The sequence below is a fragment of the Lissotriton helveticus genome, chromosome 11 (assembly GCF_964261635.1).
Source record: "Lissotriton helveticus chromosome 11, aLisHel1.1, whole genome shotgun sequence".
In the NCBI taxonomy this organism is placed as follows: domain Eukaryota; kingdom Metazoa; phylum Chordata; class Amphibia; order Caudata; family Salamandridae; genus Lissotriton; species Lissotriton helveticus.
Window position 1 is genome coordinate 234,644,956 of NC_136072.1, and position 10,080 is coordinate 234,655,035.

Genomic DNA, 10,080 nt, shown 5'->3' on the forward strand with positions numbered 1-10,080 from the left:
GCTTTTCTGCCCCCCCCCCCCGGGCCAGAAATGCCAAACAAATAGGTAATCTATCCCCAAGGGGGGGCAGAAAAGTCTAACAAATTATTTAAGCCCATAAGGAAGTGACCCTTGCCCAAGGGGTCGCTTTCCAATTCTAATTTAAAACTCTCCCTGGTGTGTTCTGCCCTCCCCCGGGGGGGGGGGGGGCAGAATATACTAAAATATACTAAATATACTAAAAGCAAAAAAATGGCCACTGGAAGCGACTGGTCACTTTTGATTGGAAAAAAAACAATTCCCTGGCTCTAGTGGGCTTTTCTGCCCCCCTGGGTCCAGAAACGCCCAAAAAAATCAGGCTGTCTGTCCCCAGGGGGCGCAGAATATATATTTTTAAACAATTGGGCCCCCAGGAAGCAACCCTTGCCCAAGGGGTCGCTTCCATTTAAAAATAAAAAAATTCCCTGGTGTTTAGTGGGGTTTTCTGCACAACCCCCCCGGGGGCAGAAAGGCCAAGTTAAAAAAATGATCTACCCCCAGAGGGGGCAGAATATATATATTTTTAAATGTGGGCCCAAAGAAGCGACCCTTGCCCAAGGGGTCCCTTCCGATTTAACTAAAAACAATTCCCTGGTTCAAGTGGGCTTTTCTGCCCCCCCCGGGGCTAGAAACACAAAAAAAACTCAGGCTGTCTGTCCCTAGGGGGGGGCAGAATATAATTTTTTTTTAAGTTGGGCCCCCAGGAAGCGACCCTTGCCCAAGGGGTCGCTTCCGATTTAAAAAAAAAAAATCCCTGGCTCTAGTGGGCTTTTCTATCCCCCCCCCCCCCCCCCCGGGTCCAGAATCGGGCAAAAAACTGCCAATCTGTCCCAGGGGAAGGGGGGGGCGTAAAAGTTTGAAAATATAATTGCCCTCTTAGGAAGCGACCCTTGCCCAAGGGGTCGCTTCCTGTGCACACTTTTATTGGCGAAAAAGAAATCCCTGGTGTCTAGTGGGGCATTCCTGGTGCAAGATCGCGATGCTGTGCGTGATCATGCCCTGCATTGGGATATCGGGAGAGGAAACACTGTTTCCTCTCCCCCGATGCCTCAAGGCACCGAGAAAAGGCCCCCCGCCCCATCGGAGACCCAAACTCACCTGTGAACGCTGGACGCGCTGGAAACAAATAGTTTCCAGCGCGTCCAGAGCTTCCTGATGACATCGGCGCACGCTGTGCGCGCTGACGTCATCAGGAAGCGTGGGGGGGCTCGGGCTGGCAGCGTAAATTCTTCCGCTGGCATCCCTGTTGGTGTGGGCACAATTGATACCCCGGGGGGAGCGCCAGCGCTCCCCCGGGTGCTGTGCTGATGACGGAACGGTTCCGTCTTCAGCACAGCCCAACTGATGCTGATGACTGAACCATTCCGTCATCAGCATCGAAGGGGTTAAACTGAGCGCAGTGCCTGCTTCAGGGACACAGCGCTCTGCAATACAATAGGTCTCGCTTTTGCCAAACTTTGACCTATTGGTATTGTAAATGGCTAGAGCTGCTGACTTTGGATATGGGGAACTGGGTTTGAGTCTCTGAGTGGGCTCAACATCCTGTGATTCTGGGCAAATCACTTAATCTCCCCATGCCTACCAAACAAGCATTGGCATAGCAAATAGGTCTCGCAGTTGGGACCTTAGAAGTGTTCAGCCATGCAACACTTGATGTTGTTGCACCAAGGATATTGTGCTGGGTAACTAAACACTTCTAAGCTCCCAAAGGCGAGACCTATTGGCTATGCCAATGCTTGTTTAAGATGTGATGTTTAAAGCTTCTTACATTCCCACATTTGACTGTGGGTGAGTTCCCTCGCAAAAAGGTGTGTTTGTAGTGACTTTGTTAAAGATATATTCATTCTGTTAGCTGTCATGCCCTGTCAGGGGTTTCCCAGAAATACCTTTTGTGATTATTTGCCTTATTGTACATAATCAGTTCAGTGGAATGTATACTGATACAGCGGAACTGTTTACGTGCAAGCTATCGGGACCTCGTGGGATTCCACTGCAGCTGTGACTCTCTGGGCTATCTCCTATGGGGCATCTCCTATAGAACATCTCCTATGGGGCATCTTCTATGGACCATCTCCTATGGGGCATCTCCAATGGGTAATCTCCTCTGGGCCATCTCCTTTGGGGCATCTCCTGTAGGGCATCTCCTATGGGGCATCTCCTATAGGGCATCTCCGATTAGGCATCTCCTATGGACCATCTCCTATGGGGCATCTCCTCTGGGGAATCTCCTTTGGGGAATCTCCTATGGGGCAACTCCTATGGGCATCTCTTATGGGACATCTCCTTGTGGCATCTCCTGTGGGGCATCTCTTATGGGGCATCTCTTATGGGGAATCTCCTGTGTGGCATCTCCTATGGGGCATCTCCTTTGGGGCATCTCCTATGGACCATCTCCTATGGGGCATCTCCTATGGACCATCTCCTATGGGGCATCTCATATGGGGCATCTCCTATGGGGCATCTCCTGTGTTGCATCTCCTATGGAGCATCTCCTATGGGGCATCTCCTCTGGGGCATCTCCTGTGTGGCATCTGCTATGTGGTATCTCCTATGGCATCCTGGGAGAGAGAACAAGCAGCGCTCCGCCTTGTTGCCGTGCAGTGAGCGTGTCCCTCAAGGAATTTGGGGCCGATCATGTGCTCTATCTATAATATGATGAAAGTAAATATGCAAAAGGGTGCCCTCAGTTTTATGGGGGGCCACGCCAACAAAACTAGTCCCTAGCTCGAAACTATCCTTTACATTGAGTTGGCCTCCCTTAGTGTCTGCGGATCTTTCTTAAATACCAAATTATTTCTGGAGCACTAAAAAGGCAATTAGTCTGTTAAACTTCCGGTGCACTTGAATATTCAAACGTGTCTGTATTACTGGTAATTTGTGGCGACACTGAAGTAATACGTTTGCCCCATTTGTGCACAAACCTGTGGCGAGTGTCCCTACAATGACAGCTTATGGGGTTTAAGCAGTGCTGCCAGGAAAAGGGGGGGCTGCCAGAGTTCTGTGGGAAAAAGTCCCACAGGACGCAAAGTTTTTATTTTTGTTTTCCCTCCCACGCGCTGGGGGCAGTGAAGTCATGGCACGTTGATATACAAGCGCTCTGAGTCAGCCTCGGGAGTGTATTATGAAAACAAGTTACTTTTTTGTCTCCTATTTTAGGAATGCCTAAGCTCCGGCCTATGTAAACACTGTTCCTCCAGGTTTGCTGTTAGCATTCTTTTCCTATTCTACCCACGTGAAGAATAAAACAAGCGTGCGTGCGCCTCGCTCGGCAGCAGGGAGAGAGGAGGGGGCCTGCACCGGTTTCCCTTGCAGGAGAAAGCAGGAACCATTTGTCATAGCTCGCTCCCGCAAGGGAATCGCCAAATGTGCACGCGTTGCCATTGAAGGCAATGCAACGCGTGCACGTTTTTTGGCTGAAAGGTGAATCAATTGCTAAAGGTCTCCTTCCTAAGAAGCTCATGGGAAAAGTGGATTACACCGGGCTCAGTATTAATATTTAAACAATTGATTCATGAAGAACTCTAGATGTGATATAATATCACATACATTGGAGAGCAATGATTAAGAAAAATGTTCTTGATTTATTATTCTCTTTGTCAATTATTTTGATAGAATTTTTTTAATAAATTGATAAAAAACAGTATTTCTCATCTATTTACACAGTCTACTTTCTAAAGTTCAGATACACATTTGGGATTTGTCATAGACATGCATTATTCGAAACCACCACTATAGTTTGTATCGAAATGTTCCTGATTGATGCCAATATTTCTATGCTGATACAAGTTCTATACACTGGTTACAACGGCTATTACATAGAATTTATAACATAAATATTAAATTCATAGCTGTCATCACTGGTAATGATGTTGTTGACTACCACCAACGCGTTTCGGCAAGTTGCCTTCCTCAGGATTTTCTTTACCAGTGATTTAATGAGTATTGTTCTTGAGATTCTTCATCTACTTAAGTCAACGTGTTTGGATTGTTCTTCCGAGCCCAAGTTTCTCTATAACTTTCTCTTTGTTTATTAGTTCCTTTATATAAGCATTTACAAGGTTCTTGATGTCTGGTAGGTGAAATACGCCTCTTCTCTTTTTTATCAGACTTGTTCTTAACTGGAGAATACACTAACTGTTTCTGTATATCTAAAGATGACCCGATCATTCTTTTTCTCATAATCTCAACTTCATGACTAATCTGCTCATAGTAGCCGGTTACTGATTTCCTAGATTAGTTGAGGACTAGATATGATATAAAATCTGTATTTCCCCCTGTATTTAAACTGCTGACCTGCAGTCTCTCAACTTGCTCCAGCTAACCGGCAATCCTTCCTATGCAGCGCATGCGCGCTGCGTAGGCAAGACCTAAAAATGAATGTGTCCTTGTGGAATGTAACTGGTGCTCTAGTAAAGCGCTCCAATACCTTCGGTCGAGTTCACGCTATATAAATGTGCACAAAAAAATTACAATGCCTTTTAATATTACAAAAGGCATTGCCATTTACAATACCCATAGCTCAAAAAATTACAATGCCTTTTAATATTATAAAAGGCATTGCCATTTACAATACAAATGGCTCAAAATCTCACAATTGCGAGACCGACTGCACTGCTAATACTTGTAGTCACTAGGCTTCTCAAGACTGTACCTCGATTTTTTCCTTCCTTCACAGGCCCTCTTCCCTCCCCCTCCCCTGTGCCCTACTCTCCCATTCCTCCCACCTCACAGTATGCCCCCCTTCATCACTTCAGCCTTACCTCTAGCTAATACGCTCCTCATCCAATCTGCACTGTCCTGATACTCCAACCTCATCTCCTACCCCTATTCCTACCTGCCACCCCCCTTTTTAGTCCACCTCCCCTCCAACCCTCTCCCCTTGTCAACTTTCCCTACGCTCCCTTTATTCCTCCCTCTCCCCCTCTTCTCTACCCCCTCCTCCCCCCGCTGTGTACCCCGATCTCTCCACAAACCCATTGCATCTCTTTCCTTCCTCCTACTACTACAGCAATGCCATGCTACCCCCTTTCCCCATTCGGTAACTCTTTCCATCTCCCTCCCTCGGGTCCAGCAGAAGCACCTCCTTTGTTCAACTTCCCTATCTCCCAACCCCCTCACTGTGCCAGATGCCCGTTCCCTCACAGCCACCTCTCCTAGCTGACAGGACCTCTCCAACCACCTCCCCTCTTTTCCTCCCAAACCTCCTTCATTCCTATGACTCCACACGGTCCTCTCCTCTCCTGCTACCCCACCTCCTTGATCCGCACCCATCTCCCCCTAACTATGTCCTTAATTCCTCTCCTTCTTCCAATGCCAACAAAGACAACTTTCCCTGCACCTCTGACACACCAACTCCCGCTCTCAACCTCCACCTTCCCCTACCTATGAACCCTATACCCCAACTCTCCTCCTGTCCCCCCACCTCTCCCTGCCCTCCAACACCAATCTCACCCCCCCCTGTTTCCATCGAGCCACCCAACCTTCCGTGCACTGCCCTACTCTCTGGAAAGTAAGCTAAGCTCTCTTATCACCTCCATCTCCCAGCTTGTAGCCACCATTTCACTTTTAAGCTCCAAGATTTCCACTTTTCCATTCACTTCAACTCCTTTGGAAGACCCTCACCTTCCCACAAAATGCTCCTCGATTCCCCCCACCCCATTATAGCCAAGCACAACCTGTTGTCTGCAAACATTGTTAACTCACACAAGCCCCCAAACGCCACCCTTCTTCAACTTTCATCTCCTTGTAACCCTACTATCTACACTATTCCGACCTTCACCTCTGTCAGAACCAAGCATCCACCTAAACCCTCCGAACACCCCCTTATAAGTACAATATCCCTATCACCCTTCATATCCCAAGTGCCCCATCACCAAAACAATCTTGACAGAGCTGCGCTGTCTGCTCCAAAACTGCAGATCTGTATTAAAACACAAGCTTGAAATCTCTGACACCATCACTCTTCACAATACTGACATGCTCTTCCTCACAGAGTCCTGGTCAACGACACCTCTCACTCTATGTTTGATCTCCTAATACCCACAGGCTATTCTATATTTAGGAATGACAGAATTAACAAAGTTGGGGGAGGTGTTGCAGTCATCTTTAAAAGCACCCTTCAACTTAATGCTTTTCCTGTCAGCTCCTTCCGCACTTTTGAATGCCTATCTCTTGACCATCAATTACACCACCGCTCACCCCTCAGATTTCATGCCATTTACTGCCCACCTTGTATCGGCCCTTCGTTTATGGAGGAACTCACTGACTTCATCAGCGACCAATACTCGCAAAGTGACAATCAGACCCTCGTGGATGACTTCAATCTCCACAGGGGTTCACTGCAAGACTCTTCTGCGAAGTTGCTGGCCACCTTCCTCTCTGCAAACGATCTTATCCAGCACTGCACAGAATCAACACACTTTAACCCCTTCAGTGCTCATGGCGAGCTCAGCTCGTCATGAGGTACACCTCTCGTGTGCTCATGACGAGCTGAGCTCATCATGACATCACCCATTTCTATTATGGCCCAGCACAGCAGAGGATCCTCTCAAGCAGCCAAGATGTTAAGGGCTCAATCTTGGACCTTGTTATTTCTAAAGCAGGCATGCTTTCTATCGCTACCCCCATTCATGTAGACTGGTCTGATCACCTCCTCATCCCATTCTCTCTCCACCTATCACACTCTATAACTCTTGGCGAACCTAAGAGTGCTACCTCCTGGTTCCGTGACGCTAAAAACATTGACATCGGTTTCCTCTGTAAATCAGCTTTGCTATCACTTCCAAGGCTAGACCAGAGCATAGATAGTGACAAACTCACCTTCCAATGCCTCACAGTCCTTGCAGTTGAAATCAATAACGTAGATACTCTCCAAAGCAAAAGGAAAAGGCCCACTCCCTCAGCACCTTGGTCTGACAAATCCCTCTATGAAGAAAGGAAGCACCTAAGATCCCTGGAGAAACAATGGAGGCAAGCCCCCTGCAACGATAATTTGGCCTCGCTTCATTCAGCAAGATCCAAGTACCACAAGCACATCTTCCTTGGAAAAGCATCGCACTTCAGAACCCTCCTTGACTCAGCCAAAAATAGACCCAAAAAACATTTCGATCTCGTCAAGAATCCTAAATGCTCTCCCCCAAACTCCAAGTTGGAGCATTCTATAAAGAAAGCAGCGGATTTCGCTATATTCTTTGACGAAAAAGTGAAATCACTTGTGGATCAGGTCGCTCATCCTACCCCTCCAGAGGAGCGTAAATCCTTAGCCATTTGGCAGAACTTTATCCCCATCTCTGAAGATGCCCTCCTCAATTGCATCCGCGAAAGAAAGCCCTCCAACCATTCTCTTGACCCCATCCCTAGTGCCATTGCCATTGACTTCTATACCCATTCTCTTTCCTATTGGACAACTCTGGTCAACCTCTCCCTCTGTCAAGGCTCCCTTCCTATCTCCTTCAAAACTGGGCAGGTCACCCCTCTGCTTAAAAAACCCACTGCTCATGTGTATGACCTCAACAACTTCTGCCCCATCACCAACCTACCCTTTCTTGCGAAGATCACAGAAAGATGTGTACTGAAACAACTTTCTCGTCATATCAAGGACAACGATCTTCTTGACAATTTCCAGTCCGGCTTCATCCAAAACTGCAGCACTGAAACAGCCCTGATGCAAGTGATTGATGACGCGCTGCAGATATTCGATTCGGGGGGGTCTTGTCTTCTAATTCTCCTTGACCTTTCTGCAGCCTTTGACACTGTCAATCAGAACACTCTCCTTAACACTCTTCAACAGAGAATGGGCATTGAGGGCACTGTGCTTAAATGGTTTGCTTCCTTCCTCTCTGATAGATCCCAAATGATCAAAATAGAGAACAGTCTTTCATCTCCTTTGGTGGTAGGTCAAGGTGTTCCTCAGGGCTCTATACTCGCACCCACATTGTTCAATCTCTATTTAGAACCACTGGAAAAGCTCCTAAGTAAGTCCGGGATCAACTATCATCTCTATGCAGACGACACTCAAATGTACCTCAAGGTTGCCTCCTCGCACGATCTCTCCATCCTAAGCTCAACTCTCGATTCCATTCATAACTGGATGTCAACTCATCAACTGATTCTGAATCCCTCCAAAACTGAATTCCTCCTCCTCACCTCCTCACCTTCTCCTCCCCCGGTTCAATCATGGATGGATCAGATGAATCTACTTAGCAATAAACCCATCATTGTCGATAGCGCAAAATCCCTTGGTGTGATACTCGACAAAAAACTCAATCTAATCTTCCACATCAATTCCATTGCCAAGTCTGCTCGATACCAACTGCGCCTTCTTTGGGGAATTCGTCGCTTCTTCCCGGAGCAAGACCTTAAAACCCTGGTCCAATCTCTGATCCTCTCTAGACTGCACTACTGCAATTCTCTTTTTACTGGCCTCCCCAAATCCCACCTGTCCCGTCTTAAATCTGTTCTCCATTCTGCAGCTAGCTTCATTTATGGGGCCAAATGAAGCAACCACATCACACCCATGTTAGCCACCCTCCGCTGGCTTCCGATCGAGGCAAGATCTATCTACAAGACTGCCTGTATCACCCACAAAGCCTTGAACTCCTCTCCTCGCTACCTGGCGAATAAACTGAAATTCTCTGGAGGCTCAAGACCATCTCGTAATGCGGAAAATCTACTGGTTGAACCTCCCACCTTCAAGAAGGTAAGATCGATGGCCCAATCCTTCTCAGGCAACGTGGTGAGAATCTGGAACTCACTTCCGCCTCAGCTCCGGACCACCACCTCCTCCCAGACCTTCAAAACGGACCTCAAAGTTCTCCTCTTTCAAAGACACTTCCAAATTTAATTCACACCCTCTCTATTATCTGAAGGAAGAACTTCCATTATAGAAAATTCTATTGTCCTTTGACTATTAAAGTGCCTTCCCAGTGTGTTCTTGCGGTTTGAGTGTCTGTCATTTATTGCAGTATTATCCTTCTACCTGTGTTTGGTACTCTTTTGTAACATGTGTACTAACAGAGCCACCCGGCCCGTCCTTACACGCACGCACGCACCCGCGCATACACCGCGGGGGCGGGCCAGCCCCTGGGTATAAATATATATGGGCGCGAGACCGCTCGGGGTCTTCGGCCCTAACTGCCAGCTAGTGTCCGTGTGCCTTTATTGAAGTTAGTTAGGCCCCACTCTGCAGCCTAGGCCAACCCTCCCCCCTAGTGCTCCGGCACTACACTGGCGATGAGGCGGGTCTTGTCCCATGCCTCGCCTCCGCAGACGAGCACTGTCGTGCCCGTCCCGTGCCTGTGGGGCTCCAGTACTTGTATAGCTCACAAATCACCCCCGAAGGGGTCTCAAGGCGCTGGGGGCCGTTGGGAAGATTAAGCGAGCTATTGCCCAGAGTCACATGGTGCTGGGCAGACGGCTCGGCCTGCCGCACTTGAGCCCTCGGTGTGCTGCTGAACGTCGCGGGTGCCCACCCCGCTGCCTTATCACCCGGCCGACCCACGTACGGCCGCTCGATCTCGGCGCTTTGTTTGCGCCAGGCCGTGGCGCTCAGGTGAGCCCCCCACGGGGAGAATTGTCAGCGTGCTTTGCGGCCCCTCGCCTGGCCCCACAGCGTCGGAGGAGCGCCCTGCTGGGACCGCCGCTCATCGCGGGCGGCTCGATCTCACCGCTGTCCCTGAACACGTGCAGGCCTCGAAGTACCTCGGGGGGACAGGATCGGCCCCCGTGCCTCTCCCGCGTTACGTAGGGGGAAGAACAGGCTGGCGCATTCGGCCCCTGCGCATGGTCGAGCCTATGCACGGCGCCTAAGAGGTTCAAGTCAGGCACGCCCAGGGGTGCGCGCAGCCTCGGGACACCCTCAGCACGGCACACTCCCACGTGCATAGCGGCGCATGCAGGAACAGTGCACAAGAAAGCACCAGCGCCGCCAGGCCCAGCCGTCTGCCGATTTCATCACCACGCTCAGCACCAGTGTGCCCTGACCGGCTGCCGGCGATTACCGTGCCTACATACTGCATCACACCACGTGATCCACAGTGCACACATCCCGGGGGGGAAAGCTCC